At 37.6% G+C, this 10,423-nt stretch overlaps 1 pseudogene; it reads left to right on the top strand.

Moving 5' to 3' along the window:
* Positions 1-6,479: 6,479 nt before the first annotated feature.
* On the top strand, positions 6,480-9,555 carry LOC142625143 (zinc finger BED domain-containing protein RICESLEEPER 2-like; annotated as a pseudogene).
* The last annotated feature ends 868 nt before the right edge of the window (positions 9,556-10,423 follow it).

Below are 10,423 nucleotides of genomic sequence, written 5' to 3'. Positions count from 1 at the left end.
TGAGTACTCAAGGATAATATGTAGTAATTTACAAAGTGACAGTCTATTTTCATAACTTTGTATTATTACGAATATTTTATGAAAGGGTTGCATGTATGATTTTTGGGATATAATTTATAAATAAGACCTAGAGTGCAACTATATTTATATAGTAGTATTAAATATTGTTAATGATAACTTTGGGCTTATCAAGAGTTGACAGAAAAGCTCAAGGCCCATTGGAGCTAGTGTCTTATTGATTCCTATTTGGTCCCACTCCAAGTCACACACTAAAACTCAATTGGAAAGGTCCAAAAGGCTAACTCAATTAGATAATTAGTTATAAGGAGAGAAACATACAGAATTTTTATGCATGAAAAAGAGAGACATCATTGTGAAATGGTGTGTATGTGAGTGTTGTGCACTCTCTCATTCTCCCTTGAACAAAAACTGATTGAGAGACCACACATCTTGGGTGTTAGTGGAATTAGAATGAAGATTAAAAGTGTTCTCAAGAACTTATGATCTTTGGTTTTAAAATTCACCGCACCAAGGTACACTCTCTTGATTCTATATTCTGAAATTTATACAGTGCATGTTATCAATTACAATTAAAGTAGATCCGTTTTTTTTCTTGCTGCGTATGTTTTGTATGCGATACGAACATGTAATTTTCCATCATGCATACCACCAAGAGTTTTACAATGTCAAATTTGTATGCTCCCACCAAGAGAGAGATGTGGAGTGTAACAATGGAAATTGCACAAACCTTTCTGTTAGGACATATGTGGAACTTGTTATGAACATATGTCATTTAGAATTGGCTAATTCTTTGACAAAACGCACTTTACTTGTAATTGGATAGATCTAGGATAGTTTAAATCTTCAAACAACTTTGTGTTTAAGTCAAGAGTTAAAGCCATGCAAATCTGTTCAAGAAATAAGTGAAGAAGTGTTGTATGCTAAAGCTTGATAGATATCTCGACAGATTGAATCTATCGAGGTTTGAAAGAAGCTTTTAGCTCGAAACTCGACAGCAGCTCGATAGATAGCCTATTTATCGAGATTTATGAAAATTAGATTTCCAGATTTGTTTTTCATGCATATCCAAGATATTAGTGTAGTGCTTCTTTTCTCACAACCCTAGACATATATAAAGATTATTTTAAGGGCCGTCTTGGGGTTGTTGCACTTGTTGTTGCATGCATTGTGTGACCGGAGACAAAAGTTGCTCGTTAAGCTTTAGGCTAGTGAAGTGGATCACAGTTAAGGAAGAATGAGTCAAGCAATTATTAAAAAAAACTCTCCTTGATCCCTTTCGAGGAAGTGTTCTTATATAAGTCTTTCTCGGGTTTATATCAGTCAATACACTATTCTTTTTTCTGTTCTTTTCTTTTCTATCTCTCAAAAAAGTCCCCCCATTGTAGAGCTTCTTTCTTCTTATATATCCTCATTTTTGTTATCCTGACCCTCCACTTGTACGCCTAAAAACTCTTCCTTTGATACTTGTCCCATCAAGGCTTTACTGAAGGTGGTAGAGGGGTTGCTAGTTGTGAAGACACTGTTCAGTGGTCACTTCTTCATTGATGCAGCTAATAAGGTTGTTACAGAGCATTCAATGCGGGGTGGTAGGTATACCCTTTTAGGGAGCTTCCTCCCACTACACTATTCCTCTCCTAGAATGCTATTTCTCCCACTCAGGTGCTCATAAGACATTATGTACCTTCCCCATCCTCTACTCAGGTAGACCAACTTCTCAGGTCAAAGGTGCTTTACAAATGAGTTGGTGAAGGACATCACGCTCCTTATTCTTCTTGGTCCTCAGACACCCCACATTAGCCCCCTAAAACCTTGCTATTAAAACTTGATCTAAGAGTAAGGTTTTAGTAACACTAGGTTGGGCAGTACGTGCCAAGTGCGTTCCCATGTGGAGATGTTGTTTTAGCTGTCTTCTGCACATCCCTGACGCTTCAGTATCCACATTCCTGCAGTTATTGCGTTAGGTGGTTGTTCGTTCCCCCCACGTTCTACAACAAGATAATGATCCTATGGTCCTCATTTTCCGTAGTTTATTGAGCAGGAAATTTACCGCTCATTTTTTACTGCTATATAAGAAGGTTTTGGAAGCAATTCTATCCCATTTACTTATTTTCCAATTTTTCGTTGAAGCAGCAGTCCGAAGAGAAGCTTTTCTAATGCTTGTAGGTGCATTTGGTCTCACACTCCGTATCACATAAGGATTTACTTGTTGCTATTATTTTTTGTTTTTTATAATTTAACCTTATAAAGACCTATGGGTAGATTTACTAGGCTAGTTGACACTCTCGAAGGCATAGCCGCTTTTAGGGCTAAGTATAGGATTCCCAACAATGTTGAAATCCAACATTGTGAACTAGGTGAATGATTAGTCATAAACAGACCACCTGGTTCAGTAGTTATTCTGATGATCGTCTTCATAGAAGGCGAGATGGAAATTCCAATGGGTAGGGTTACTAGGGACTTTCTTATTAATTATAGGTTATCCCCAACCCAATGCTCTCCCAACGATTTTAGGGTCCTCAGTAGTGTAGATATGATAAAATGAAAGATGAGGACTAACCTCACACGAAACGATGTAAACTAGGTATACAATTGCCAAAAAGGAAAAGATATTGATTACCACTTCAAGCGTAGGGTCCCCTCTGTTAGGTTAATCTCTTGTATATCTGAGTCGAATAAAGGCATGGACAAAGACTTCCTCATTGTCTCGGGAGACTGGCATGATGGGTTGCATTGTCCTACCTAAGATAGGGAACTAGGTAGGGTTCCCACAGATTATAGATTAACTTAGGGCATCCACTTTCTCCTAGCTTCTTTTTTTTTTTTTTTTAAAGAACTAAATCAGCTTGTGACTTACACTTTCTGTCTACTTGCAGACGAATTTCATACAGCCCTAACCAAGAGCTTGGTAAACTTCGTGGATCTCAACCGAATCCTTAAATCAGAGATCTTCCTCCACCGAGACAGACAACTTCGGGTGGTGCACGTTATCCTCGGATTTAAGCCCATCTCTAATCACTTTCAAAATCCTAAGCACGTGATCAAGGCGAAGGATCCAAGGCTAGCGTTGATTGACGTAGCTGTTCCTGGATTTTTGATGCAACCTCCTCCTTCAGGAACCCAAGATGCATAATTATCAACCTTACTTGCAGCCAAGCTACTCTATTCCCAAGAACAACCTATCCCCTCTGACGATGAGTAGGAAGAGCATGCGCTCGAACCTACCCAAGAGGACTTAGATGAAGACTTCGAAGTCTTTTATCAAGAAGATGTCGAGGATCTCCCAGCCCCCACTCATCGTCGTCTTCTTGCTGCTTCCGTTAGTACCAGTCAAGAAGCATCCAACATCCCCAAAGCAATGGTTCTAGAAGAGAAGACTCTAGATTTGCTGGCATTACTCACAGTCGATGCTAGGGGTAATGCTCCCAGTGTTCCTGTGGTGCCTCGACCACCAACCCCTATCCCTACGGGTGCTTTCTTTGGTGATGCTCCTAAGAAGAAAAGAAAGAGGGGCAAGGGATCCGAGGGCACCAAGGAGGGGGAAATAACCCGCCCAACACAGTAGCCACCTGAAAAAGGGAACATCTACTGAAAAAGGGAAAGCAGCGCTCTAAGGGCTCAATATGGAACCCATCTTTCGTACTGAGCTCAGGGGATCTAGTTATGGATGATGCCACCCTTCGGGACTCCCAGAAGGGCAAATCTGGCATACTGTCTAAGTGTCTGAAGAAAGCCCTTCTGCTTCCTGAAGACATGCATGAACTCTAGTCCTTGTTGATGAGAATCAACAAGCATTCAAGGATCTATTGCATGTTCCAGTTGGGCCTATTACAAAAGCAAGATCCAAGAAGATCAAAAAAGCACTTAATGGGCTGATTCAAGAGATTTGGGCTAATTTTAGCACAGGACATTCCAAGCTTGGCCCAAAGGAAGATGAAAACGTAATAAATTTAATTCAAGGTTGATCTGGCTTAATTGGGAGTGATTTATGGCGGGGATTAATGGCTGATTGACTTTCTAACTCTATATCAATTAATGGAGATTTTTTTCCTATTCTGGAGCTGTTATTTCAGACAAAATCTACCTGAATTTAGGGCTTTTATTATTTAGAACGTTTTTTAGGTATTTTCCTTGTTTTTAGGTGCATTTAATGCTTTTTAAGTCAAATTTGATTCATGATATGGTAAGGTATCAATTACGAGTTATTTTAAAATATATTTTCTTGTCTGTCAAGTTTTATGGAGCTCTTAAATAGGCCCTTAAGTCTGTAAACGTTTTTTTATATATTATTGAATAAAAATCAGAAAAGGTGAGGCTTTGCTCTTCTTTTGGTTCTTCAGGAACTATGAACTTATCAAGGATTCTTCCTTGTGGCGTTTAAACTTTATACCTTCGATTCGTGATTCAATTATAATCACTAGCTCAAGGTCATACTTATACATTTGGTTCGCGTTTCGATTCTAAACGTTGGGTCAAGATTTCTATCAAAATTTGAATTTTAGCTTTCTTGGGCTAGTATTCCAATATTTTTGTTGGGTCTCAAAGCATGTCGATTGAGGTTCGTATCATTTGGTATCAGAGCACAGGTTCTAAAATCAGTTTTCTATCCCTTTATCTTTTGTTTCTTTTTATCATCCTATCTTGTTTCTTTTGTGTTCTTCATTCATCGTTCTTATTTCTTTGTTTTTGTTGAGGTCCACTAGGTTAAGATCGTTAGGGATGGCAATTTAAATCCGACCCGCGGATACCCGGTCTAGCCCGACCCTAATGGGCCGGGTTTTACCCGGTCCGATAAAGAATAGGGTCGGGTATGGATTTAAAAAAAAAACCCGAAGCGGGTTCGGGTTTTATCAAAAAAATCCATACCCGACCCGGAACCCGACCCGGATAAATACCTGGTATAGGAAATTACTAAAATACCCTTTATATATATATTTTCTGATTTTGTAAGAAACCTAATTCTCTACTCTCTACTCTCTCACACTCACACCAGCCGCCTCTCACACTCAGCCCTGCGCCCCTGCCCTCTCGCCTCTCTCACACTCACAGCCTCAGCCAGCCGCAGCTCTCGCCTCGCCTCGCCAGCACACAGCCCTCGCCTCGCCTCGCCAGCACACAGCCCTCGCCTCGCCTCTCTCACACTCACAGCCAGCCGCAGCTCTCGCCTCGCCTCGCCTCGCGGCCTCGCCTTTCATCGTCATCATCGTCACACCAACATCACCACCTTTCATCGTCATCATCGTCTCCATCTTCTTCTTCATCGTCATCCATCCCGAGGTTTGGTTTGTCTTCTTTTAATTGCTTCTTTTATTTCCTTTTGTTTTTTCAGTTTTGGGTTTTGTCCGTTTGCTTTTAAGGTTAGTATCTTGATTAAGATCCTAATTATGCTTTTTTTTTTAAAAGATTAAGTTTGTTGATGGATTTGAATTTTAGGGCTTATGGGTATCCTTCTTTTTTGCCGATGTGATCACTTTGAGTTTGGGGTTTTGTTTGTTTCTTCACTTGGTAAAATGAAAATCCACATTTTGATTTGGGTTTTATTCCTTTTTTTTTTTTTTTAAGAAAAAAAAAGAAAAAAGAAATGAGCTTTGAAGTGGGAATGGCTTTAGATTTACGATTTATATGTTGCATAATTGCATTATATCTAATTTAATTTTGGCTATGACATGCTTGTCACTGATGATTATGAGCTAATTAGTCATAATAAATCAACGACAGTTACTTTGAGAATAGAAGCAGTTGATTTTGGCTAAAATCTTAGTTGGTTTGTGTAATACAAGGAGGTGCGGTTTAGATGTGTGAGAACTGGGAAGGTTTGTGATTGCAACGATTTTTTCCTTGTCTCTCCATATTACATTTTGAGGTATTGTGTGTATCTGTGATTCATAAATAAGTGTCATTTTTGCCAATTAGCTCTCCATATTTAGATTCTTCTAATGCTTTTAATTGCCTTATGGTGTTATTTACTGTGTTAAGTTTTTCTTTTGTTTAAAGGGTCGATTATGTAAAAAGCCTTTTTCTCTGATTTAGAATTATTATTGCTAATGATGTGAATCTGCCATTTTGGAGTTTTAAGGCTTTCTCGTTAGTTAGTTTCAGACTTTTAGATGATTGGTGTGGTGGTTGAGTTGGGATTTTCTGTGGAGAAAGTGGTGAGAGGATTTTCAGGTGTTTTGTTGGGTTTGCTATTTAATATCCATCTTTGGAGTTGCAACAGCAAGAACTTTAAGTAGAGATTAAAACATTGGAAGATCTCTCTTTATTTTGTTATATTTAAATTTTAATTAATTTGATTTTGGGTGATTCATACTTATTATGTAATGAGCGGTAGAGGCCTTGGGTTGAATTTATTGTAGGAAATTGAGATTTTGGGATTGTCACCATTTATACTTATTTGTTTGCCTTTCTCCTTTTTTGGCCAAATACCATTCGTATTGGTTTGGGAATTACCATTAGAGGAAATGGATAGGAACATGACATTTAAAACCTTGGAAGTTTCTTCAATAGATGCATCAAAGAGTATCTTTTGCACAGTTTTTGTAAGCTGTCTATAATTCAGTACTAATCTGTAACATTTTAAAGCTTGCTTCTGTTAAAATTTTTCTTCTATTAAGCCCATATTCAAATGAAAAGCCCATATTCAAAGTAGAAGAAGAGAATAAGTGTCATTTACAGTCTTGAAGAAACTTCTTCTGATCTAGTATGCAAGTAATTCATGTCACATGATTTTGTGTTTGTTGTGAATGCAGAGCCTAAAACGGAGATGGAAAACACAAACAAATCTAGTTCTTCCTCGCCGAGCGCTCTCCCTTGAGAAACAAATCTAGTTCTTCCTCGCCAAGTGGCTCTCCCTTGAGAACCGAACGTTTTCCTTTGCCTGCCTATGCGGCCTTCTTCACCATTTTCACGTTCACCCTCACCATTGTCGCTCGGCAACTCACTCCTCGTGATCACCATCACCTTTATGCCCATTAAACAACGAGTAAGCGTTTGGAATTTGTAGTTAATTATGTTTAATTATATTTGGGTTGATAGAATTTGTGAATCTGTGTATTTATGAATTTGTGCGTATTAATCAATGAGTATGTCACATAATAAATTTAAGTATATTTGTTGTGATTCTAATTCCTAAACTTTTGAACCAATTAGGAGTCCAAAATCCCCAACGGTGGACTTAGGAGAAGACTTAGAGTTAGAGGAACAAGAAGGGGGAGGAGGAGAGGGAGAGCGAGAGCCTACAAATGAGGGCTTGGAGTTGGATACAACTAGAAAAAGAAAGACTACCTCAGATGTTTGGGATCATTTTACAAGGAAGAAAGTTGATGGAAAAATTAAAGCCCAATGTCATCATTGTAGCAAACTTTACTTGGGTGATTCTAGCCAAGGTACAACCCATTTACGTAATCATTTAGCAAGATGTCCACGGTTGAAGTTTAAAGATATAAGGGATATGCGACAACAAGTGTTAATTAAACAACAAAATAAGGTGGATGGAACTATGAGTTTAAATGCTTATCAATTTGATCAAGGCAAAGTGAGGAATAATCTTGCTCGTATGGTCATCCTACATGAATACCCCCTTTCAATAGTTGACCACATTGGATTTAGAGAATTTGTGGTTTCTCTTCGACCGTTGTTTAAACTTGTCACAAGAAATACTTTGAAGAGTGACATTCTTAAAATCTATGATAATGAGAGGGAGAAAGCTTTGAAGATGACGGACAAGAATGGAAGTAGGATGGCAATTACAACTGATATGTGGACTTCAAGTAACAAAAAGAGAGGGTTTATGGTCATTACCGCTCATTTTATTGATCATACTTGGACGTTGCAAAGCCGGGTTTTAAGGTAATTTTTTTATCTATAAATTGAATGTTAAAGACTTTACATTTAGAATGTTTATTGAGTTATGTTATAATTATTCCTATTATTTTTTTAGGTTTGTTTATGTTCCTTCTCCACACACAAAAGATGTCCTTGCTGATGTCCTTGTTGATTGCTTTTTAGAGTGGAATATTGATAGGAAGTTGTCTACAATAACCGTTGATAATTGTAGTACTAATGATGCTATGATAAGACTTCTCTTGAATAAGCTTGATACTAGTTCTCTCATGTTGGGTGGGTCTATGTTGCATATGAGATGTGCCGCACATATTTTGAATTTAATTGTTCAAGATGGATTGTCTCTTATTGGTGATGGTATTGAAAGGATTCGTGATAGTGTGATTTATTGACCGGATCACCAAAAAGGAGGCAAAAATTTGAAGAAAATGCACGACAATTGCGTGTTCAATGCACCAAAGAGTTAGTCTTAGATTGTAAAACTCGTTGGAATTCAACTTACTTAATGCTTTCTACTGCATTGATTTATAAAGATGTTTTTCCTCGTTTGGCTAAACGTGAAACATCTTATTCTTCTTTGCCATATGATCATGATTGGGAGTTAGCTAAAGATATTTGTGGGAAGTTGGAGTTGTTTCATAGTGTGACTGAAGTTTTTTTCAGTCGTAAGTACCCCACAACTAATATGTATTTTAGTTTGGTGTGTGAGTTGAAAATTGCATTGAATGATTGGAGTTTGTCTTCAAATGAGATGATAGCTACAATGGCAGAAAGCATGCTTGCTAAATTTAATTTTATTGGGCTAATGTTAGTGTTGTTATGGTCGTTGTCGCTATCTTAGATCCAAGATATAAGATGAAGTTATTGGAGTTTTATTATCCTAACATTTATGGTGATAATTCAAATTTGGAGATTGAAAAAATAAAGAATCTTTGTTATGATTTGCTTGATGAGTATGGAGATCTAGATGAGTCCCCTGCAAATAATGAAGGAAGTTCTCATATTCCTGCAAGTAGTGCTTCAAGCCCTACGGCTCAAATGAAGTTTAGGTTGAGTGGGTCAATGTCATGTTTTGATTTGTTTGTGAACAATAGTTCAAAGAAACATGGGAGTGCTAGAATGGAATTTGATTATTTCATTGATGAGGGAGTGTTGAAGAGAAGTGAAGATTTTGATATTTTGGGATGGTGGAAAAGTAATGGTCTCAAGTATCCTACTTTACAAAGGATTGCAAGAGCCATTTTAGCCATTCCTGTCACAACCGTTGCTTCGTAATCTGCCTTTAGCACTAGTGGGAGGCTTTTAAGTCCACACCGTAGTAGGCTACATCCCAAGACTATAGAGGCAATGATGTGTGCTCAGAATTGGTTATGGAGTGAAATCAACGGTTAGTAATTGTCTAATTTTTATTTATAAAATCAAAATTGTATTTTTATATTTGCTTGTTACAAATTGATGAAGTTTATTCCATTTTTTAATTCCTTGTTGTTGTAGGTTCTTCAACTATGTCTGGTGATTGTGATTTTCAAACAATTCTTGATGATAAGGAGCCTAATGAAGAGGAAGGGAGTTGTGTCACAGTTGTGGACGATTAAACATTTTGTAATAATTTAGTAGCCGTTTTAATTTCTTAGACTTGTTAGATTAATTTGTTGGTTTGTAATTATTCTAAACCATTTGCAATTTCTTAGTCTTTTTAATTTGTTGATTTGTGGAGGATAAGACATTTTGTAATTTTTTAGATTTGTGAGATTTATTTTGTAGCTTTTTAAGTAATTTATTGCCATATAAGATGATTTTGGGTGCCATATAATGATATAAATGGAGGTAAATGATTTGGCTACCATATAACAGGGCAAATTTTGGCATTTGGGCCATGTTAAATGACTTGAATGGGCTTGAATTTAGGAAAAAAAATTTAATGGGCTTCAAATTTTTTTTTTTTGGTTGGGCTAAATTGGGCCCAATAAGTTAAACGGAGGGCCCGCTGGGCCCGCGGGCGGGTCTGGGCCCCGAGAAAAAAACCCGATTATTATTCAGGCCGGGTCCGGGTTTCGGGTCTTGGCCCGCGGGTCGGGTCCGGGTATGCAAAAACCCGGCCCGAACCCGACCCGTTGCCATTCCTAAAGATCGTGCACCTAGCTCCCAAAAAAAAAAAAAAAAAACGTGAAAAAAAGGACATCAGAAAAGAAATAGAAAAAAAAAGAGACAAAAAAAAAAAAGTAGTTTCAGTTCTCTCAAACCAGAATATCGTTTTCTTTTGTCCTCTTCCTTTGATTTTGTGTTTTTGTCATATTTTTTTACCGTTGGTATTTGTTTTTCACTACAAGTTGAATTTCTTGATCAAGTTTACTAGTTTAATGCAGAACTGAAAAGGGGAAGCTACGAGTGAAAAAAGGCAGGAGAGTGTGAGATTAATATCGGGAAAAAGCCAATTTAAGAGTGAAACACGAGTGAGAGTGACATAATTTGAGTGCAAACACGTGAGGGAGTGTTGTGAGGAATTATTTCTAACAATTCTCTGTTTTTTTCAAAAGTATGTCTTCCAAGGGCGAAACATCAA

This window comes from Castanea sativa, chromosome 2, assembly GCF_040712315.1.
Source record: "Castanea sativa cultivar Marrone di Chiusa Pesio chromosome 2, ASM4071231v1".
Taxonomy (NCBI): Eukaryota; Viridiplantae; Streptophyta; class Magnoliopsida; order Fagales; family Fagaceae; genus Castanea; species Castanea sativa.
This window is presented reverse-complemented; position numbering and strand designations above follow the sequence as displayed.